Source organism: the organism of the source record quoted next, unplaced genomic scaffold (genome assembly GCF_019419815.1).
Source record: "Pyrus x bretschneideri cultivar Hongxiangsu unplaced genomic scaffold, Pyrus_bretschneideri_v1 Contig91, whole genome shotgun sequence".
Lineage (NCBI taxonomy): Eukaryota > Viridiplantae > Streptophyta > Magnoliopsida > Rosales > Rosaceae > Pyrus > Pyrus x bretschneideri.
In genome coordinates this window covers 578753-603835 of record NW_025999833.1, presented here as the reverse complement: position 1 = coordinate 603835, position 25083 = coordinate 578753, and the positions used below count along the sequence as shown (strand labels likewise).

The 25083-nt window shown below is 39.3% G+C and overlaps 1 pseudogene; it reads left to right on the top strand.

The window, feature by feature from the left end:
* Positions 1–18866: 18866 nt before the first annotated feature.
* Positions 18867–23332, top strand: LOC103952900 (annotated as a pseudogene).
* Positions 23333–25083: the final 1751 nt, after the last annotated feature.

Sequence of the window (25083 nt, the reverse complement as noted above, 5' to 3'; positions counted from 1 at the left end):
TCTTCAGAGCATCACTTCTCAACGACTCATCCATGCTTGGCAGCTTCAGTGTAAAGAGCCGACATCATGTTAACTGTCCTGAAGTATTCGCTGAGGGAATTCGAGACCTATCAACAATTGAAGATGAGCATTTGGGAGCAGTACTAGGTAAGCAACTAGGCAAAGCTTCAGGGTAATCAGTTTTAGATCGGAAGTTTGATTTCAGGTTCCGACTGATTGCTTTCTTTCTCCTTGTCTTAAAGGCAAGAGCAAGGGCAAAGAGAAAGACAGGGGAAAAACATGATATGAGATACCTTTGCTTTTGACCCTGATGATATAAGATACGTTTGTTTTTGAAGAAGTAGCGGATGGATCAACACATGTATTTGTTGCGCTTGTCTCCACATGCTTCGATGTGTCATCTTCACTTGCCTCATCTGTTTTCCAGGCAGATGTGGTGTCTTCTTTGGAAGTACATCAACGGTTGAAGATAAGTACTTGAGAGCAATGCTAGGTAAGTAATCAGGGAAGGGGTTTCCAGGCAATCGGTTCCAAGTCGGAAGGTTGATTCCAAGTGCTGGCTGATTACTCTCTTTTTCTTTGACCTACAGGGAAAAACAAGAACAAAGAAAAGGACAGGGAGAAGACATGCTATGAGATACTGTTGCTTTCGACTTGATGATATGAGATACGTTTGTTTTTGAAGACTCGGTTGAAGAGGTGTTTTCAGGGAAGAAGAAAACTGAGCATATTGAGAGGTTTAGTTGTAGCTGCATTCTTGGCAAGGAAGCAGAGTCATGCGTTTTGGATGTATGCTTTGCCATGGAGGATGCATGTTGACATGTATAGGGATTTTAATAGCAGGTAATGATGCGGGTGCAACTTTGTCACCCACGCTTGTCGGCAAAAGTGTGGTAGTTGGAATAGTGAACTCCATGCGTTTTCAACTTTGTCAGAGATCTTTGACAAAGTTGCACGCGTTATTTGAAAAGCTGAGATTGCGTCTGAAAAGTGTTGACGAACTTTACGCAGGAAAATCTGGCTTTTAAAATTCGAAGAATGGTGTCTCTTCGATTTTTTTTTTTTTTGAATTGGTGGCTATGTTGCCTCTCATTTTATAGAAGTATCGATCACATCCAACATGCACACTTTGAAGATTGCCCACTCGTGAAAATTGTCTTCGGTGTTTTTTTTTTTTTTTGAGATTTTACTCCATCCAACCCTTTTCTTTTAACATCTTTGAAAATGGCTAACCCATCTAACATTTGCTTATATTTGAGTCTCAGCGGTGATACAAGTGCGCCGCGTCAGGGTAATATACGGTGCCCGTCCTTATTATCTTCTAATGGGCCTCTTACAGGTGAAGTCTCTGTGATAAGGGATGCAACAACGACTACGGTAATAGCTAGGAACCTCCTCACTCCTAGAGATAATAAGCTGCTTTCAAGATGGTCCGATGAGTTGGCCGTTCAAGAGTCCCTAGCTCTCAGTGTTCAGTGTGTGGGCTCTGTGTCCAACATGGGCCAACGCCTACTTGCTTGAACCCGTCAAGTTGAATCATTGACGGCCGAGGTGGAAAATCTTAGATAAGAGATTAGACAGCTTAAGTGCGAGAATAGAGATTTGCATATGCTTGCAAATAATTATTTGATGAGCATGAAAATGAAGCTTGATCAACTGCAAGAATCTGAAGGTCGGATTCAAAGTGACCATCAGAGGTTTGTGGCTTTCTTCTAGAGGCACCTTTTGCCTTCGTCATCTAGCGTTCAACCAAGTATTAAGGCTTCGAATAATCTATTTTCAATGCCTCCCGCTCCTGGGGTTTCGCCAAGTAGTGGGGCTTCACGCGAGCAACCTTTGTGAAGGGCTCTATCTTTCTTTCCTTTTTTTGATTATTTTTTTAATTTTTTTTAATTTTTAATTTTTTTTGTTGTTGTACGCATTTGTAATTTCTCAGGGATATCAATAGACATGCTTTATTTCATTTAGTGTATTGTGCTAAGTACAAACAAAACATATTAAGATGTGTTACTTCCTCTCTTTTTTTTTTCTTTTTTTTTTTTTAAATGATGCCGTGCACCATCCCATTACCTTTCTTTTCTCTTTTAGATGGTGTCTGATGCCATCATCCCCATTTTTGTTTCTATCTTTCAATGATTTCGTCGCCACCGCCCTTTTTCTTTTCTTTCTTTTTGACTTGCTAACAGTAGCATGCATTTGTGAGTAGTGGCTTGAAGATGGCATGGCTGGGTTCCTTAATGGGCTTCCTCGCTGTACCGCACTCTCCTCATGCGGACCATTTTCATTTGCTAATCTGGAGACCATTATTTGCACAGTCACTGCACCAATATATATATATATATATATATATATTATGATTTTATATATATATGTGTTGTATGGGATGAAAAGCAACCACCTGCAGCGGCAGAGCTGTAGATGTGTATTGTAGAGACGACAAAGTACCAGATCCAATCCGACGTGGTTCCTATTGGTGTCTTTGAATCTGGAGGGTGTCGGAGAGCACTGGGTCGAGCTTGGAACTGGCATAGTTGGAGATGCAGCCCAACAATATCCCAACATTAATGAACACCTCTGTGGAGGAAGTGAGGAAACCACATGACGACGCGGGAGAGACCTTGACGGTGTACATCGGAGTAATCATAAAGGCGTACTTGGTGGCGAATCCCGTGAGGAGAACTTCGGCGAGGAAGATGAGTCTGCCCTATGCACTTGCAAGTTCTGATGTATGGCAGATTAGAGTAGCCACCATGGCCTTCCCGAGTACGTCACTTTGAACCTCGCGAGGACAAGCTTCTGGTCGGGGACAATCTTGCAATCGTGGATGATGATGACGCCGATCTCGTGCTTGAACTACCCTCCGGGAGCGATGATGAAGATGGAGATAACGATGGCTGCTGAAGAAGACGAGCATGGACGGAGAGCTACCTAGATCCGCAGTAGTAGACGCACCTCAGTCGATCCTCCCAGTCTATACAACAGCAACAGACGTCGACGACGGGACGGAGAGGTCCTGCAGGGGAGTTGCAGAGAAGGTTGGTGAATCACAGCAGTTTGTGGCAAGTCCAGGTGCTGGAGCTGGGTTTGTAGCTTTTCTGGCGTGGAAATGGTAACTGGTGGTGGAGGCCACCTTGCTCCGGGTGTGCGCACCATGTGTAGCAGGTGGGGTTTGGCGGAGTGAGGCAGCAGAGCTGGTGCTTCACTTCCATGGTAGTGGACAGGTTGTTGGGCATGGGTGCGAGGAAGAAGAAAGACGCTATTGGGCTGACGCCAATGGGCTCACTGTTTTGGACTTTTATCCTCAACAATCCAGCCCACTCACGGTTTTGGGTTTTATCTTCAACAATCCAGCCCACGGTTTTGGGCTTTTATCCTCAACAATCCAGCCCACTCACGGTTTTGGGCTTTATCCTCAACAATCCAGCCCACCGCCATTATTATTATTTGTAATACATTATAACATGTGTGTTTTTTTTTTATAATACATTATAACATATGTATTTATTATTATTATTATTTTTTTTTAATAGGTGCTCACTGCATTCATGGATTTCCTTGCTATTTTGACGGATTACCCATGTTCACAATTGGTGGCAGCTTTTTGCGAATTTGCAATTGGTGATGGAGTGAGCAGGATGTGGGTGCAACTATGCTTTTTGCCTGGTGCTTGTTGCAGTGCGTCACTTTTACCGTGTGGGGTTGTGCAAAAGACTGCGGCGAGTTTATGTTGTGTAGTGCCTTTTGGTCACAACTTTCCTCGATGGTGACGTTGTCGTGGACACTGACCTTGCTGCTTGCCATGGGCTCTTTGCTGCTGCTACTTGGAGCTTGTTCCAGTGCGTCACTTTTATCGTGTGGGGTTGTGCAAAAGACTGCGACAAGTTTATGCTGTGTAGTGTTTTTTGGCCACAACTTTCCTCGGTGGTGACGTTGTCGTGCACACTGACATTGCTACTTGTCATGGGCTCTTTGCTGCTGCTGCTTGGAGCTTGTTCCAGTGCGTCACTTTTATCGTGTGGGGTTGTGCAAAAGACTGCGGCGAGTTTATGCTGTGTAGTGCCTTTTGGTCACAACTTTCCTCAGTGGTGACGTCGTTGTGCCTATTGCCGCTGCTTGTTGCACTGCCGTCGCTGTACTGTTCGCTGCACACCATTGCACTGTCCGTCATCCTGCTGTTCATTTTTTTTTTTTGTACTAAGGCTTTGTAACCAAATCCTTCCCTTAAAGAATATAGTATTCATATTTTGTATTTGCTCTTTATTCTTCAAAGTGTTTGTGTTTTTGTTGATGATGTGACTGTACTTGAAGTTTTGAAGTTTTAAGTTGCCTACGTACCCTTGGTTGAGGAGGGATCAAGTCATGACGTAGTTCAAATGAGTGATGGTTTTTTTATAATGATTTTTCCGTACATAGTTTATGCTCTTGTGGGCCAGAAGAATTTGGTGCCGTTTGCAGTTTCAACTCGTGTAAGCTAGGAGCATTTGGTGCCGTTTGCAGTTTTAGCTCGTGCAGGCAATAAGCATTTGGTGTCGTTTGCATGCAGGTAAGGAGCGTTTGGTGCCGTTTGCAGTTTCAACTTGTGCAAGCTAGGAGCATTTGGTGCCGTTTGCAGTTTCAGCTCGTGCAGGCAAGGATCGTTTGTTGTCGCCTTTTAGGCTCGTGCCAACGATGAGCTTTATGAATTTGTCAAAAGATCTTGGAGAGGCATTCCTTGCAATCTTCATAGCATAGATTCTTGACCGAGTGATTAAAGAAGTCTTTGGGGAAGAAATCGTGCATCGTGATGACAACGGACGATCTTCGTGTCACAATTTCATCATCCTCATCACTTTCATGTAGCTTTGGAGGTTGACGAGAGCTGTTTTGCCCCTTTTCCAATTGGTGAACTTGTGGAGGAGTCGTATGCTTCTTGTGCATTTTCTTTGGAGTGACATGAGTCTATCCTTCAACTTCACTTGACTTGACTGACATGGTTTTGGAGCATGCCCCTAGCAGTTGAGGTGAAGATTTTGAGTCGAAAAAGCCAGAAGTGACGGTGGTATAGTTTGACTTCACCACATCGTCAAGATCTAGCTCAATGATTCATTTCTAAGCCAGCTTTATGATGAGATCTTTCAGTACGAAGCACTTTTCCGTCGGATGACTGATGAAGCGGTGGAATTTACAGTACCTTGAATTGTCAGTACGATTCATCTCTTCCGGCTGTCTGCACTCAGGTAGGTTGATCACCTTTTTGTTAAGCAAGTCTTTTAACATGGCAACCACATCAGAGTCGGGGAATGGATAAGTGTTCTCTTCAAGCTCCTTCAAAGTGCGTCTACACATCTCATGATCATGAAAAGCTTCGGTTTGAATCGCCTTGCCTCGTGTAGGGATTTTGACTGGAGTTGTGTTGACCGTCATTGCTTCCTTGGTGGGTTTCCACATAGCTTTATCCACCTTTGGCCCCAAAACTTTGTCGTTCTTGTAGTCGACGATCGGTTTTTTCTTCCCATGATGGGCGATGCTTAACTCCATATCATGGGCACGGGTGGCTAACTCCTCAAAGGTTCATGGTTTGATGCCTTGAATGATGTAGTGTAGTCCCCACTACATGCCTTGAACACACATCTCAATGGTGGAGGTTTCAGAAAGCCGATCTTTGTAATCCAGACCTAATAAACGCCATCTATTGATGCAGTGGACAACAGGTTCATCCTTCCACTGTTTCGTATTGGTCAGCTCCAGCATGTTCACAGTGCGGCGAGTGTTGTAGAAGCGGTTGAGAAATTCCCTTTCTAGCTGATCCCAACTGTTCATAAACTCGGGTTCGAGGTCGGTGCACCAGTCAAAGGCATTATCTTTCAGCGAGCGCACATACTGTTTGACGAGGTAGTCTCCCTCCGTCCCAGCATTTATACATATAAGGATCGCTCCCCTGGGCGATGTGGGATGTCACAATCCACCCCCCTTAGGGGTCCGACGTCCTCGTCGACACACCACGGCCAGGGTTAGGCTTTGATACCAAATTGTCACACCCCGGCCCGGGGTGGATCACCTCCCAAGCACGCTGCACCACCGTAGTATGATATTGTCTGCTTTGGGCTTATCATTCCCTCACGGTTTTGTTTTTGGGAACTCACACAAGAACTTCCTGATGGGTCACCCATCCTAGGAGTGCTCTCGCGCGCTACTCGCTTAACTTCGGAGTTCCAGTGGAACCCGAAGCCAATGAGCTCCCAAAAGGCCTCGTGCTAGGTAGGGATGAGAATATACATATAAGGATCACTCCCCTGGGCAATGTGGGATGTCATACTGATGCTTCACAAGTATTACGTTGAAAATTATTATCTTTTTCGCATGTTACATTTCTTTTTTTAATCTTTGCATTTCAAATGTTACATAGTTTTTTCAATCTGTTCATTCATTTTCTCTATGATAGAAAATTTGCAAAATTGGGAACGGCAAGCTTCTCCCAATAACTTCTTATTATAAAAACATGAATTCAATTGCTAAAAATGAATTCTTCATAAATTGGGGAACCAAAAATTGAAAAATACAAAAAAAATGATTTTGCATACAAAACGTATAACCTGATTCTGTATAAAATCAAAAACTTATTCTGAACGAAAAACAACAAAAAACTGATCTGATAATGAACTTCCATAATGCAAAAAAATCCAACCCTCAAAAAATAAAAATCAAATTAAAGTCTGACATGTCTACTTGTTATGGTGTGTAATTTGATGACAACGACTACAACTTACACCTTTTGTCTCATTTTTAGACTTGTAACGATGAATACGTGGTCTACCATCTTGTCTTCTTGTAAGAGGGGGATTAACAGGAGCATTTAGTAAATCAAAAGTGGGCTTGTTCAAGTCAGAAACTTAAGAAATTAGTAGCTTAGCTTATAAGAAGAAACTTTCCAGTAGTCATCCACAAAATCCTCAATATCACGATAATCATGCAGAATAACTTGCAAAGTATGAGCACAAGGAAATCCTTTATGCTTCCATTAAACAGATGAACACTGGTGTTGATTCAACATAATAACAAAAGAGTTCTTAACCCCACCCCCCCCCCCCCCCCCCCCCCCCAAAAAAAAACCTCAATCACATCATCAGATGATCTACTAACAATCTAATAACTACCTTCTTGAACAAAACATCTAAGGTCCTCTTCTTTTTTTGGACATAACAAAGAAAACCGTTTTTTTTTCTGAAACACACCTCCTGTTGGACATCATGACCATCAACTTCTCCCTAATTGATTCAATCAAATCAAGAATAGACATCTGACGCTCTTCAGAAATCATTGTGTTAAATGATTCTGCAGTTGCATTACTCATTTCGCCCTACCGATTTCCTCGAAAATGTATAATAGAATAATGCTCCTTTGGAAGATCATCTAAAAATGAATCGGAAATATCTCTACCAGCACATCTCATTTTCTCAATATTCCTATCAAAATCTTCAACACTATATGCATATGCACAATTTTTGAAATACTCACACAACTGATCGTTCAAAAACTTATTACCTGCACATCGCCTCTCTAAAATTTCCCTCAAATGTATAATGCAAAAACCATGAGAAGCAGTAGGGAAGTACTTTCGAATAGCATTCAAAAACCCATGATGTCGGTCGGTAATAAACATGATCTTCCTTCTTTGGTAATTTAATATTCAAGGCAAATGTTCAACAAACCACGTCCAATTGTCTTCATTTTCTATGTCAACAATACCATAACACATAGGGAAAATCTCGATATAGAAAGAAAAAAAAAATAATTATATCAAAAGCAGGTTTTGCACGTAACATTACTGATGCTGCACATTATTAAATTGATGCTGCACTGTAATAAATTGATGTTGTACATTATTAAACTGATGTTGCACTTTAATAAACAGATATTGCATATTATTAAACTGATGTTGCACATTATTAAACTAATGCTACATACACAAATCTACACAAAAAGAATAACCTAATTCTCCAAAATATATAAATATTGAAAGTCAAAACGATATCACAAATTTGTAATTTATAACAATTAAAAAACTTTATTTGCATTTTTAGCACAATAACCAAGAAGAGTACCAGTATATCTTCCCTACAAAGACGTACCATCAAGGAACAACATTGGTCTGCACTATAGGAATCCTTTAACAGAAGCTCCAAAAGATATGAGTAACCTTTCAAACCGATTACTATTATTATCAAGTTCTAGTGCACAAAGGGATCCATCATTGGCAAGCACAAACTCATCAAGGTACCAAGGCAAAAATCCAAATGAGAGAGCCTCAACACCATTAATCTCATTATATGAAATCTCTTTGTCACGCCAAGCTACAAGGTATTTAACATCAAGACCATAACTCTCCTTCATTTCTCTCATAACATCATTTGCCTTAATAGACAGATTCGAACAAACCTTGACAGCCAACAAAGATGACAAAACAGAAGGGTCAAACCTTTTATTCTCCTTTTGACGAATACGAATAGTGCAAGTATGAATATTATTTAATTTTTTGCCCCCGAATAATGAATATTTCAACAAAAAACCTCCTAATCACAAACTTGGAAACCTCAAAGTTAATTGCTCACACAAATCCTCATAACTAGTATGCGGATAAAGCGGCATAACTACTGCACAATTTTCATATACACACTTCAACACTTAAACAACAGACATGATCTACACACAAAAAAAAAACATAAAGTTAAAACTGATGCTGCACATAAATAATTAGATATATATATATATATATATATATATATATATGCATTTTAAAATGTAAATCTAATAATCAATAGAAACTGATGCTGCACAAAATGCCAAAAATGATTAAATAATCCATTAACTGGTTTCTAATCCATTGTCCTTTAAATAAATGTTTATATAAAACTGATCTTGCACAAGTATTACGTTGATTATATAAAACTAATGTTGCACAAGTATTACGTTGGAAATTATTAAATGTTTATGGAAGGTTCGCCCCAACACCCTCCCATCCCAAAACTTATGCCAACTGATTTTGCAAGATTCAATAAGCTGATGCTGCACAAGTATTACGTTGAAAATTATTGTTTATATAAAACTGATGTTACACAAGTATTACGTTGAAAATTATTACATGTTTATAGGGGAGTCCCCCCAACTCCCCCAACCACCCCCACCCCCCCCCCCCCCCCCCCCCCCCCCCAAAACCATAAAAAAAAATAAAAAATAAAAAATAAAAAAACTTATGGCAACTGATTTTGCACGATTCTATGAACTGATGCTGCATAAATATTAATAACCTTCGCCAAAAACTAAACTAACTCATAATCCATTCCAATTCTACCAAATATATATATGATAACTATACTGCAAAAAACAAAAGGAACCTTAATGAAAAACAAAACCAGCACAACGAAAAATCACCTTCACCAAACACTCGATCAAATAAAAACCGAATCAAAATCTTCAAAACTAAAAAACCATGACTGTAAAAAACAAAAACAAACCAAGAAAACTCAATGTGATCAATAACACAACACTTCGAAAAATCTAAACGAAAATAAATTAAAAAACAGACAACACTTCGAAAAATGTAAATTGGAACACATAAAATTCAGAGAGATAAACTTGAGAAAAACACTTACCTTTGAAAAAAACTTGAATGATTCGAATAGAAATTATGGCTAGAGATAAGTGAGGGAGATGATGAAAGATAAATCCGAACAAATCAACTTTAGAGAGAAGGAAAAACAGCAGAGAAATGAAAATATAATTTGAATGATTCGGATCATATGACATCCCACATCGCCCAGAGAAGTGATCCTTAAATGTATATTCTCATCCTTACCTAGCACGAGGCCTTTTGGGAGCTTACTGGCTTTGGGTTCCGTAGGAACTCCGAAGTTAAGCGAGAAGGAGGCTAGAGCAATCCCATGATGGGTGACCTACTGGGAAGTTGCTCGTGAGTTCCCAAAAACAAAACCGTGAGGGAATGGTAAGCCCAAAGCGGACAATATCGTGCTACGGTAGTGGAGTCGGGCCCGGGAAGTGGTCCCGCCCGGGCCGGGATGTGACAAATTGGTATCAGAGCTTAACCCTGGTCGCGTGTGTGCCGACGAGGACGTCGGGCCCCTAAGGGGGGTGGATTATGACATCCCACATCGCCCAGGGAAGTGATCCTTAAATGTATATTCTCATCCTTACCTAGCACGAGGCCTTTTGGGAGCTCACTGGCTTTGGGTTCCGTAGGAACTCTGAAGTTAAGCGAGAAGGGGGCTAGAGCAATCCATGATGGGTGACCCACTGGGAAGTTGCTCGTGAGTTCCCAAAAACAAAACCGTGAGGGAATGATAAGCCCAAAGCGGACAATATCGTGCTACGGTAGTGGAGTCGGGCCCGGGAAGTGGTCTCGCTCGGGCCGGGATGTGACAGATCACCACCGATCACTATTTAACAGAATATGTAACTCCGTTTCTAATAGAAAAATAGGACATGATGTCATCTTACGTGGGTTTAAAAAAAGTCCCTTCTTGAAATGTTTAAAAAGTGGTCTCAATATATAATTAAGTATTGAAAGTATACTCTTAAGTGTAATTTTTCCTTATAAGATATGCATAATATGGTATAGGAATAATAGGAGGAAAAAAAGGAAACCCAATAAAGAAATAACGTGAAGAAATAAATTTCATATAAAATACAAAAGCAAATGATCACCAAAATTGTAGGAAAAATGTATAATCAAATTTTCAAAAGGAAGAGAGATTTAGTAATATAAGGTGTCTATATCAAAACGCATCTTTTCAAAATCCTCTTTGGCAACCGAAAAATGGTAAAAATATCAAATTAACCCTATCAACAAAAGTTTAAATAAAAAATAAAAAATAACATCAAAATAGTAAATTAAACACAAAATAAATATATGAAGAGAATCATCACGAAAAATTATTTGAAGCTTGTCACCCAAAAGCTTTAGTGACCATTTTCTATTGGGACCCTTTTATATTTTCTCTCTTTGTATAGTTACTAGTATAGCATTTGATGAAAGATAAAATTTTATCATTTATAACACAATGTCTATCAGGTAAATTTTCATATCCTACGATTTCCATATCGTACATGAGCATTATCACTTTGAGTTCTAAGGTTGGCACAAAAACCCACAATCCATGCTCTTGAAGAATTTCTGAAGACACTGTGAGCGTCGACATTATGTTTTACGTACTCATGTGAATGAGGTTTTTAACAAAGAAAAACATGTGTTCGAGGATATGGACCGTTTTGTGTTACATTCTTTTCCCTTTATTGATTTTTTGGATTTTTTTTTTATCAACCGATAGATTTTTGTTAGATTAGTCATCGACGAGGTTCGAATCCACATTGTCATGCAATGGCTCAACACTTTCCACCACTGTGGTAAAATACCACTTGCTTAGGAATAAAATATTTGGATTTTATGTTTTTCATGTGTTTGCGGTAATTGTTAATAGTAAAGGAAACATGACTTGCAAGTGAAGAAATACTGATCCTCCTAAATGCAAAATATCTGGGGCAAGTTGCTTAGAGGGCAACACATGTTTACTTAATGGTTCCATATCTCTAAAGAGATCATATTTTAATGTTGTTTAGAACATAGTGTTCGTCAATTTCTTTGAGTTCAATTAGATGTCTCAAACATTTTCAATTTATCTACTATTTTATAAAAATAATCTATAAAGTGCAGCTTGGAAAATAAATAAATTTGAATCGTAAAAATTCGGCACAACTAATTAGCAAATATTGAAGCCTTACTTGTTTGTACTTTCCCAACAAAATCCCAAATATGTTTTCTTTCCTTGGCTTGTGTGGGTCTATGTCTTTGAATTTTTGTACAATCATGTCACTACAAGAATTTCCTTACATAAAATTCTGTCTTTCTCTCCAAATTGGCACTCTTCTAAAATTTGTCACCTGAAATACATTCTCACTATCACAACGCTTCCACATAAGTCAATTGGAACAAATGTTAGTGACTTAATTAGTGGTATATATGAGAGCATGGTTATTGCCAGAAAGATAAAAGAAAAATCTTATTCTAAAAAATTACTCAATAATGTTTTCTCATTTTTATTTAACAGAATTCTGATCTAGATGTTTGGTTTTTGGATTTCTTAAACCAAACAATTAAAGCTTTTAGAGACTTGATATAACTAATTTCTCCAATTTTAATTAATTTACTAATTAAATTCAAATTATACAAATTGTCATTATAATTATTTTTTTTTATTTTTAACAAACGATATTATTAACACTAAGAAGGAAAGGGTGGGCTTAAACTGACACACCCCGACCGAGATCAGGGCGTGCTGGCCGCCACGCAGAGGTGACGTAACCATGTGCACGTGCGGAAGCTAATAAAATAGTAATATAAAAAGTACGAATAATTAAAAACTAGCATACAAAGGTGATAAAACAAGTGCTAGCGTAAGTGAGACACAATTTCAGAGCGATAAGTCTACAGCAGTCCAAAAGAAAAAGATGCGACAACAGTACACCCGAAGGTGACCCTACGCTGGTGAGCGTCTGTCAGAAATGCCGGGAAAGCCCTATGGGAAACCACCGAACCTGCTAGACAACTAGAACCTGGAGGGGCGCAAAACAAAAGCGTGAGTGGGCAAAAACAAATCTTTTCGAAAACCATTTAGTAAAATACATTCTAACCCCTCGCCGTAAAACCTGTATACTTCCCAGAAAATAACATATGTACGTATGTATATAGATATGCCAAATATACTCAAGAATATGCCATGTCGGAACCTCATAATAAAATGCAAGTACTCAGGTATAAATCATAACAATAACATATAATCTGGCAGCCGGAGTCACCTAACGTGACCTGTACGGCTGCATCTAGAGCTCAAATCTCAATAACTGGACCTGCCCACGAGTCGGAACCACCTAAAGTGGTCTGTACGACAGGCCTGGGTGTAACATATGTATATACGCTCTAGTGCTACGATCACATGAAGGCTGTGCGAATAATCGCGGGTCACCTACGAGTCGGAACCACCTAATGTGGTCTGTACGACAAGACTGTGCACCTAACTTGGATCCAAGCTGAGCGTGTGGTGCGGGAGGTGAACATCACGTGAAGGACTGTGCCCTACTCTGGGCGGGAGCACTAACACCGGGGGTGCAGGTTATGAGCTCTCTAAGCATCTCAAACCACTACTGAAAATAAACAGGATTAACACTTACCTGGCACTTACCTGTGCGTCCACAGCACCCAATATGCATAAGCATATGTATGCAACTAATAATGCACGTGATGATGCATAAACAATAATAATATGGTGCATGGCATAAAACAATTAACCCTTTCAAACAATTTCTGGGAAAATAAATGTATATAGGTATATACGGAAAACCAAAAGCCCACTCACTGGTAAGTGGAAGGGTCGTAGCCCCCCTGCCTCGAGTGACCACGCTCGTCCTCAGGATACGTATCACCTATATGCAAAACAACTACAAAAACGTTAATTTTAAAGTACATAACCAACTTCTCGTAATAACTTCTCATACATTGCTCAAATTGGACAAATGAATATACCAACGTGCTCTACACAACCTCAGGATCACACCCAAATTTTTAGAAAAAATTTTCACCGCCGCACGCGTCGGCCAAGGCACGGCCACGCGCAGGCACGTGCCTAGCACGCTGACGGCGTCAACTGACGCCGTAGGGAATATTCCGTTAGTTCTAACGGATTCCGTCAACGGTGTCAGGAATATTCCGTCAGACTTGACGGAATATTCCGTCTCCTTCCCCGGCGAACCTCCGGTACCGTTGCCGGCGCTGGAAAATCGCGAAAACTGTAAACTTCGATATCTCGTCCGTTTCTCAACCAAATTTCATAATTTTTGCACCAAAATGAAGCCTAGGACTAGGGGAACACAACCAAACAACGTTTAAGGGTTAAAAACCATGGAATCTCACCTGCAAAACCAAACCAACTCCGGCCAACTTTGAACACAGTGATCCCGTTGTCCAATTCCTTCAAACGAACTACTCCGAGACTCCTTGGGACCTCACCAAGCTACCTACGAGCTTCAAAATTCCTAAAACGTGAGAAATCACGTTTGCATGAATAGTACCCAAAACGGACATCGTCGAATCGACGTGAAAACGATGGAGTTCTCACCTGAAAATGGTACGACTGGACTCCCACGAGCCTCACGAGCTCGAATGTGTACTCAGTTCCTTCGATCTGTGGAGATTTAGTGTGCTTGTGTGTGTGTCCGTACGTTTCCAAAGAGAAAGGGAAGGAATGGAGCTCGGGGCAGACACAGGGGAAAGGGACAGAGGGACAGGGAGAGTGAGAGTGTGAGTGTGTGGCCCAACACATGCCAACACAACACAAAACAACCAATAAACGTAACGAAAACGAACTAGGGGCAAAGTAGTCTTTTCACACGTACGTTTTTGATATTTTCGGGACGGGCTGTCACAGCTTAGTCTCATAATGGGCTAGCAATAATGTGGTTCAGATTTGCTTTGACGAGAATTGAACCTAAGACATCTTACTTACAAGTGAAGAGAAATACCACTATACTGTAAAACTAAGTGGCAATTAATTACTAATTAAATTCGAAATATAACAAACTTCTAAAATCTTGCAAAAGAAGATTTTGTTAATTTATGGTGCATTAATTTATATTTTAAAATAAACAATACAACCTCTACAAAAAGAAGAGTTGTATTGTGGGTACAAAAAGAACAATGGTGTTGTGGCATATTTTCTCTAGGAGGTGTGGCAAGCATAGAAGAAAAAAAGAATTGTGGAATTTCAAGGCTGTTGATTTCTCTTTGCTTGTGCCATTGTTTATTTCAAACCAAGGAGAGAAACTTACTCTCTAAGGAATATAGGTTCTAATAAGAAATAATCAATATCATAAAGAGAGCAACCAAATCTATATAGGATTTACATAATCACACTTATATTAGGAATTATGTTACACCACTCCCCCTTGAGTGTTGTGGGACCATGACTTTTCAGGGCCGAAGTAAGTCTGATCCGAATACTGTTACCTCAGAAGTTTGGTCATGGACTCCCTGTATTAGACAGAGCAGGATGCCACCATCACTCTACTCTAGGGCACTAGACGAAGCCCTAGCGACTCTGCTGGATGACCATGCTTAGTCTGCGAGACAAGTGATTTGATCCGAATATGAACATAATCAGATCCTATAAGTCTTGGAGTCCCTACAATTTAGGTATAAACATGTGCCGCAAGTAATCACAACTTCTAAGAGGATACAATATCTACTTACTAGATATCCTCTAGGATTCTCCTGGCTTAGAATGAGGATTCCATTCTAGATCTCTCTCCCACAGTATAAATACACCCACTTAGGGTTCATCTACTATAACACAATCTATACACTTGAATTCTCTTACCCATTGCTTTAGTCTTAAATCATTCACTAGTTGACCGTCAAAGAGCCTTTAGCCGGCACAACCCCCCACCCCCAGTCTAAGACTTGCTCACGATTTTTTTATTATTTTGCAGGTTGCTCTGGTTTACTAAGATTTATGCTCAACCCTCAATCACGTAGTTGCGCGAATTTGGTTTCAACAAGTGTGTAGATACTTAAGTAGATGTTACATCAGATTTTCATAAATGACGAAGAAATAATTGATGAAGTCATTGACGCAAGGATTGAATGCAAGTCTCAAAGTAAACCCAAAAGGAATGCATCAAAGATAAAACTTGCAAAACCTTGCTATGGTAAAACTCAAAATAAGATAAACACACATAGTCCAAGGAGAAAAATAAGAACTTGCATTCAAGTCAAAACCAAACATCTTTTGAACAAAAGTGGAACACACAAGGGTCATTATGGTAAGACCCAAGATAGGATAAAACTCATAGTCTAAGGCGAAAAATGGGAATTTCCATTCAAGTCAAAACTAAATGTAAATATAGTTAAGTTAGAAGTTCGGTTATAGACTCGACAGCTCCGAGCAGAGCTGGATTAGATGGAGCAGCGGTGCCACCATCACCTTATTGCGAGGAAATAGGCGAAGTGAGAGCAACTCCGCTAGATGACCATAATTGTTCCGCAATCTTATCTGGATATGAACTCATTCAGATCTTTATAAGTCTTGGAGTTCCTACAATCTAGGACTTGGGGTGCACCGCAAGTATTCACAACTTAGTGCAATATCTACTTCTAGATATCCTCTATGATTCTCTTGGCTTATAACAAAGATTATATCCTAAAAAGGTATTCCCCCCTCCATAGTATAAATACACCCATCTAGGGCTCATCTCTAGTAATGCAATCTTAATACCCTAATTCTCTTGCCCACTGCTCGAGTCTAAAAACTGCTTACTAACTTAATGGTCAGTGAGCCTTTAGCCGGCACACACCCCCTCCCCCTCCACCTCCCCCTCCCTCCTCCAGTCTTAGGCTTGCTTACGATTGTTTTCTGTTTTATAGGTTGCTTGAGTTTGTGCCTCCATCATCTGTGTTGGTGCGCAATTTTGGTTCCAACAGTTGGCTGGGCTCACAACGTTACTATTCGAATATACTTATTAATACGCCACATGTGTAATGACATAAAGTCAACAGAGTCAACACGTACCCTTTTAGGGTTATTTTGATCAGGCTACATTAATGAGGACAAAATTACAAGAAAATGGGAGACCGATCGTAACAAAAACTGATGCATGGAAATCGCCACAATGGTCGGATGGGCTCACAACGACTAGTCCAACAAATTTATTCCATATGGCACAATCCTGGTGGTCGAATTCAATTCTTGACTCTAATTCAACTGCTATATTTTTTTTCTTTGATAATACATTAAGAAAAACGTTAAAAGGGGAAAATATTTGAAACGAGAGGGGAAAGTCTAAAAATTACAATAAATTACAATGGCTCTTTCTAAATATTTTTTATAATACCAAATCGTTGAAGCCTAAACCGCATAGATATGGATATGTGGCATAATCATTAGCAACATATTCTAAGTTAACCTCTTAAGTTGAATAATTAGTAAATAATTGAATTATGAGGATAAAAATAAATCATTGTGAATAGAAACTGTCAAGGCAGTTTAAATCATTGCGAATAAAAATACACCATGACAGTTACTGTTCACGACAAGTGGAGTTTTGTGAAGGGTAGCAAAATTTACTAGTTAAGTGAATAATAACTGCTACAAGTCCACTTTTAGGCCTGTGACGTCTAGATTTTGTGTTTGACTTTCCTTGTCAAAATTTTTAAGTATTACCACACATGCTCTAGTTAGATTTAGGGTACAATGTCACTATAGGTCATGCTGTTGGAAATAATATCTCAAGGGGTTTGACTTCTCATCTCAAAGGTATATTCATACATATTCATTTCATGTTTATATTGTCAGTTCATTTTGTCTAATGGTTATGTCTTGTCAAAATTTTCTGCTGCTTTCCAACTTGCTGGACACACATCTTAAGACAACCCACATGGGCCAACTGACACATTTTTCCCTTTGTTTGAAATTTGAATTCCTTAAAAAATGACTCTAGGGTCCATTTGTTTTTTTTATTAGGAAGTTTATATATACATTTTTTTTTTCTTTCTGGAGAGTGCTTTTATAGCCTTGAGGCTGCCTTTTGTGTTCATCATCAGAAACCCTAGCCATAAAACCATCTTCATGCATTAAACACCCAATCATTCCAGAATAGAGTTGCATTGTCGTTTTGGTTTTGGATTAAATTTGTGACCAAGTTCTTAGGTTTCAAATCTATCTATTGACCCGGTTTTGGATTCTTGTCAGTTTTTGCTTTCAATTATTTAACTAGAGAAACTGACTATCATTGCATCCAAATTTTCATACCATCATCGTAACATCATCTGCATATATTGAGTTAGTTTCGGTGCCTCAAGGAGAAGAGTTCAAGGTAAGAGATGCCTCCTCATGAAGACCGAAGGGATCATCATCTCGTGCAAAGGGTGTACAAAGGTAAAGTTGTCGATAGAGTAGGTCTAGGAATTGAGTTTTGTGTGGTACTTTGTAAGAACCTTATTTACACTAGTGGATTGGACTCAAAGGAGAGTTCCCGGTTTTTTTTAACTCAGAGGTGGGTTTTTTTCTGCCAAAAACTCCATGTGTTGTTTATTTTTTTTTTCTAGTTTGCATATCTTACTTCTTGCATGTGGTATATGGTCATTATGATTTGCAAATATACATGTCCATGCAACTAAGTTTATCAGAGTTAGAATGTGCACTGGACTGGACCTTAGTTAACTAGGAACACTTCAATAAATCAAGATGTAAATTGATTAATTCCATTATTGGTAAACTAACATACATGATCTTACTTGACTGGTGTTATTGACTAGTTAGTCAATCATATATAGAATTTTTAATTGCAGGTTATTTTGCTTGGTACCAATTTCGAGGCCCAAATACGTCAAAATAGGTGAAAATGCTCTTAGAAAGGAAAGTGTATGGATTTGTCCAAAATTACTAAAATGCCCATACATGTGAGTGACACAATTTTTCGATAACGAAATGGATGTAAAATGTAATGCATCTTTCAATTGCCTCGTTTGCTATATTGACTAGAATTAAGAAAATTGAAACTAGAATGGCCAAAAGTAAATGTCAACGAAACTAAACTATAGGGACGAAGAGTGAGGTATTTAGTCCAAAGTATAAATGTCATGAGGTATGGGTCCTAATCCGAATAAAAAGAGAGAAAAATGAAATGAGAGCCACGTGATTTCATGAGTAGGTCACGTGGTAGCAGAATGAACGACAATACGTCACCGCGTCGAAGCCTTTTTACCTTTAAATCACACGCATCGGGATCCAGCATCGGTCGGAGATTCCGAAACTGGCACTTTTATCAGTATAAACAGTAGTAAAAAGAGACCAACAACAAGGGCAACAAAGTAATATCACCGCACTAGCTAACCGGAATGTTTAAATACGGGAAGGGAAAGAGAGGGAGGGAGGGAGAGACAAGTCGGAGTGATAAGGATGGAGAGAGAGTGAGGGGGGGGGGGGGAGAGAGAGAGAGAGGGAGAGAAACCATAAATATATAAAAAAGTTGGAAGCTAAAAATCCTTACGGCCTGGCCACCGCAAATGAATCTCTCCGGCTACGGAGGAGACAGAGAGAGAGGACAAAAACAAGCTTATCTGGTTGTAGACTAGGGTTAGGTTAGGGTTTTTCATTTTTCTTCTTTTTGTATTACAGATGGAAGCTTAAGGGATGAGTTGCTTTAGTTGCTTCAGTCCTCACCGGAAAGGTGTCCCAGCAAGGTCGAAATCGATAACGGCACTCGATCCTCCGGTAAGAATCTCACCGGAGAGGCAAAGGAATTCCCGATTTCTGAAAGTTAAGAATTTTGGTGAATTTAAATTACGTGTTTGGTTCTGTTGTGACACCCTTTTTTCTGAAGTTTGAGATTCAGCTGTTTAACACACTATCTGGAATTTTGAACTTCGTTTTTTTTCGCAGTAGCGAAATTGAGTTGAGCTTTTTTGTGTTATGTATGTGCAGAGTGTGGGAGGGGAAAAGGCAGAAATGTGGCACGAAGTTTCACATTTCGTGAACTTGCAGCAGCCAGCAAAGGCTTTAGGAAAGTGAATTTGATTGGGGAAGGAGGTTTTGGAAGGGTTTACAAAGGCCGGCTTGATGCAGGCCAGGTAAGTGTTGCAGGACTTTTCCAATATTCATACTACCGTTATTCCGTTAATCTTTGTATGGAAATGTAAGTTAGGAAGGTAATGTCCGACGCGATATATATATGTTTCTGGTTATTAATGAAAGCAGAATTGATCGTTTAAATCAGAATTAATATCTTTCCATAAACCCTGAAAGGGCTACTATACCTGCCTAGACTGCCTAGGTGGTCGCGAATCTCACTTAGACAAAAAATAGATAACTTCCATTTTGCATTTTAATTTTCAATAAATTGTATGAGACTTGTTGAATATTTGGAATTTTGGATGAATACTCATTGTTGCTTGTTCCCCATGTTTTCAATATGTTCTAGTACTTTATAATTTATATGCCATTTTCTCTTGTAATTTATGTATTCCAATACAATTATGTATTTTCCTTTAGTATAAGTAGACATTTGTTTATATGTTATATTTTAATTTAATTAAAATTATAAAAATGCAGGCACTACGCCTTGCTCGCTGCCCAACTAGCGTCTAGCGCCTTTTATAACCTTGCTTTAGATGGATGAAACTTGATCCACCGGATGTAATCCAAATATCATTTTATAGACAAGGTTGAATATGATGTTTATGTGTTGCGGCTTTTGATTTCTATGACCAGGTTGTCGCAATTAAACAACTTAATCATGACGGTCTTCAAGGGTTCCAAGAATTCATCGTGGAGGTTCTCATGTTAGGCCTGCTACACCATACAAATCACGTCACCTTGATTGGCTACTGTACTGACGGAGATCAGAGACTCTTAGTCTATGAGCTTGGAAGATCATCTTTTTGGTAAGCATCTTGATACTTAAACAGTACACGATTGGCAGGAATAGTATAGAAAGCTGAATTGATTTATTTTCCTATTGTATTGTCCCTTGTGTTTAATGATAGCTTGATACTTTATATTTATCACATTGGCAGGAATAGTATAGAAAGCTGAATTTTCGATTATCATTTCTGTCGCTATAATTATATTTTTGGTATATTGGGTTTCACTTAAACTTCAACTTCAGTTATAGCTGTCCTTCTACTGTGGATGGCGTAAGGAAACAAGGGATAACATCTAAAAAAAACATATAATCTTTCTGTAGAAGCCTCTTTTCTTTATTATTGTAGTCCATTGTATTTGACCTAACAAATGTTGTATTTTATTTTTCAGATCTTAGTCCTGGTCGAGAGACACTGAGTTGGGACACACAAATTAAGATAGCTGTTGGTGCAGCACGGGGCCTTGAATACCTCCACTGGAAAGCTAACCCGCCAGTTATCTACCGTGACTTGAAATCAGCAAATATACTGCTGGACGATGAATTCAATCCAAAGCTTTCAGATTTTGGGCTTGCTAAACTTGCACCTGTGGGTGACAAAACTCATGTCTCAACAAGAGTGATGGGAACGTATAGGTACTGTGCGCCGGAATAGGCCATGAGTGGCAAGTTGACTCTGAAATCAGATATTTATAGCCTTGGTGTGGTTATGTTGGAGCTGATTACAGGGAAGAAGGCAATTGACTGCTCTAAGAGGCCAGGAGAACAGAACTTAGTATCTTGTGTGAGTTAACTCTTTCTATTTCCCAGTTTTCTTTCATATTCTGGACTATCCGATTTTCAATCTCACTTACCGTTGTTGAATTACTGCTAGCTTCTATTGCAAATAATTTATTTTTATTTTTTTCAAACTTATTGAACACCTTTGTTTTTGTAAATGCAGTCTTGTCGATTTTTGAAGGATCGGAGGAAGTTTGTCCAATTAGTTGATCCTCTGTTGCAAGGACATTTCCCAGTTCGTTGTTTGCATCATGCAGTTGCCATTACTGCCATCTGTCTACTAGAGCAACCAACTTTCCGTCCTCTTATTAGTGATATTGTTGTAGCACTTGAGTACTTGGCGTCCCAGAGCGACAAACCTGATCCTCATAGAGCTGGGGTCCATATTCCCTTTTTGGCATCACCTTCACAGCAAAACAGGGATATTTTCTCTCAGGATTCTGATTGCAGAATGAGTTCAACTTCTACTTAGAAGTTCTTGGGATCAACTTGCTGAAACAGCCAGATTGATGTAAGGCACAAAATCACTTTTTGGAAGGAATTTGGGTCATATGGTCATGGTTTCCAATAATTTGCGAAACAATATTTTATTACGCTGTTTGAGGAAGCATATATGTTGTCGCTAGGATGGTTTCTTACATTGATTGCATAAATTTTTCTAAAGCATAAAGTTCGTATATGTTTTGATTGCTTAAACATTTAAAAGTAAAATAGAAGCAAGAGGTACTCCTCAAGTTCATCTTTCTGTTTTACACATTGTGGTTGATGATTTACTTGACTTGTCAACTTAAGTTGCGTAAACCATTAGCATAGGTTAGTGAGTAGCATAAATGGATATCCTACTGTTGTGTTTGCCCTTTATCTAGCGTTGGTTACTGTTGCTTGTCTGGTCCCCCGTTCGGAGGATATTTCAAGTACTCTAAGTCATTTGAATTCTATCTCTATCACTGGGTTCTATTATGCCATTTTGTCAAAACTAAAAGCATGGAAGTGTCATATCAACTTTTTATTTTCCATCTTTATAGTCATATTGATCCGATCGTTTTCTTGAATAAATTTCATTACACACTCGTGTGCACACACCCACACATTTGTGTCCATGCATGGATATGTGTGAAAAAAAGATGTGGAGCTCATAAGGGAGCTTGGCCTTCATATGTTTTATCATGACCTTGGATATTTTATCACTCATAGATATGTGAATGAACTCTGTTCCAAGAAATGGTTAGTGTGTCAGTTGGTTTAGTATATGATTAGGTGTGGCTTTCTCCCACATTTTCTTGGGCTTGATTCTTCAAGATATTCATCCAGCTATTTGCTAGAAGTTGCTGTCTCTAAAGATTGTTGGGTCCCCAGCTTCGTATCCGAGTTTGCAAAGTTTGTTTGGGAATTTCTGGGTATAAAAAAATAAAAAAAGTAGAACGCAATCTTTCGCTTCATACATTATATGTTTATTTACAAGATGTATACCGTACCTTTAAAACATTGTCTCTGAAATCTTGATTCTTGAATGAAATGAAAGTAGATTGTTCAATAGTGTTTGCCAATGAATGAATCTGTAAAGTTCATATTTCCATGGTCATTTAATTGCATTAATTTACTGTTGTCTAGCGAATTGTGCTTTTGAATTTCTGAAATGCAAGTTTGATGTTCATGATTCGTGCTGATCTGTGATTCAATGTATCAGAAATATTTATCATGACAGTTCATGGTCTTTTCATTTTCCTTGTTTGTTCTTTCCTTGGCCGTTTTAGTTCTGTAAATGCTAATGTTTTATAGAGAATGCAATGATCTGCCTGTCATTGTTGATTATTTCTGCATACTCACTGTTGTAACATTTTCCAACTTTGCGCTCGCAGGTGCCTACCCGCGTCGAACACACAAGGAAATCCCAAAGGAAACCCCGAGATACCAATGTAATATACACGCATGAACAATTGGAATAGAAATGTGCACAAATATGTATATATATTTGAGTTTGGACATGTAGCTTTTTGATAAATTAAGAGATTCAGGTTTTTGTATTTTTTTGTTAGAGGTCATAAACCATCATCTACTGGTGTGGATTTTTTCAATATAAATGAAAATAGGACTCGAGCTTAACAGAATCAAAGGAGCATCGTGTACGCCTTTTGACTGATAGAGAGCATCCCTCTTTTGTCCCTCCTAACCCCCAAAAAATAACAATTGAAAAAGTAGTTCTTGCCGCATCGGATTGAGGAGGAGGCTTGTTGTTCGGCTCCTCATAAATGATGTCATGGACCTAAATCTATTAGTATGGAACATGTTCTGTTCCAAGTGAAATCCCCTAGTATATGAAAGAGTGAAAAAGTGCTCATACATAAGAGCTTATACCTCAAGGAAGCCGCATATTATACTATATTTTACTAAATAGATATCCGTGTTATGATCCAAGTAAGTCTTGAAAAACAAAAATTATATATATAAGATTTGTCCTTGTTGTATCTAAAAAATCTATTTCTTCTTTTTTTCCATTTTTTTTTTTTTTAACATAAAGATAAAGAAGCCATTGTAATTGCCAGAAATACTAGTAAATCTTTCTTAAATCCAAACAATCTTTTCGTAGGCGTTTTCCTCTTATCCAATATGGGGATCGAAAATAGATCTCTACCAAACTACCAGAAATGATTTTATCTCCTTATGCTGGAGGAAAGCCCTTACTAGATAGGGCAATCTGGGGCATCAGTTTACGACATCGGCATAAAAGGGAAACATGAAGGTTTGATGAAGGGTAGTAGGTGTAGGCCTTTCCAGCCATATTCATTAATGCAATGGAACTCCAAAACTTGAAGAAATGGCCTTGGTTGTACCTTAATTACCTTCGTGCCCTCTTACTATGATGCAGTTTAGACCCCACACATGTTTAGGTCTCTATCTACGATCGGATCCTTTCCCCCGTATGACCATCATCAAATATAAGTTTTTCCTATACTATAGTTGCAAGTCTACTGTTGTGTTTTGGAATTAAGAGAAGCAAAGCTTCAACAAGTAGAAGCTTCCTCGCAAAGCTTCAAACAAAGAGGTTGGACTGTTCATGTGACACCCCACATCGCCCAGGGGAGTGGATCCTTTAAGCCTTATATGTATATTCTCATCTCTACCTAGCACAAGGCCTTTTGGGAGCTCACTGGCTTCAGGTTCCATAGGAACTCCTAAGTTAAGCAAGTTTGCGAGAGCAATCCCAAGATGGGTGACCCACTAGGAAGTTCTTGTGTGAGTTCCTAGAAAAAAAAAAAAAAAAAAACTGTGAGGGCATGGTCGGTGTCCAAAGCGGACAATATCATGCTACGGCGGAGGCGGGGCTCAGGATATGGTGGAGCCCGGGGCTAGGATGTGACAATTTGGTATCAGAGCTAATCCCTGCTTGAAAGTGTGACGACGAGGACGTCGGGCCTCTAAAGGGGGTGGATTGTGACATCCCACATCGTCCAGGGGAGTGGATCCTCTAAGTCTTATATGTATATTCTCATCTCTACCTAGCAAGAGGCATTTTAGGAGCTCATTGGCTTCGGGTTCTGTAGGAACTCCGAAGTTAAGCGAGTTCGCGCGAGAGCAATCCCTGGATGGGTGACCCACTGGGAAGTTCTCGTGTGAGTTCCCAGAAACAAAATCGTGAGGGTGTGGTTGGGGCCCAAAGCGGACAATATCGTGCAACGGCGGAGGCAGGGCTCAGGATATGGTGGAGCCTGGGGCCGGGATGTGACAGTTCACTTCATTGATTTTACTTAACTTTACTTAAGATTAAAGATAGGGGCCGGGCGGGCAGTGAAGGCTCGTTTAGTAGACAGCAAGCTACGGCTTTGACGAGCAGCAAGCACCTAC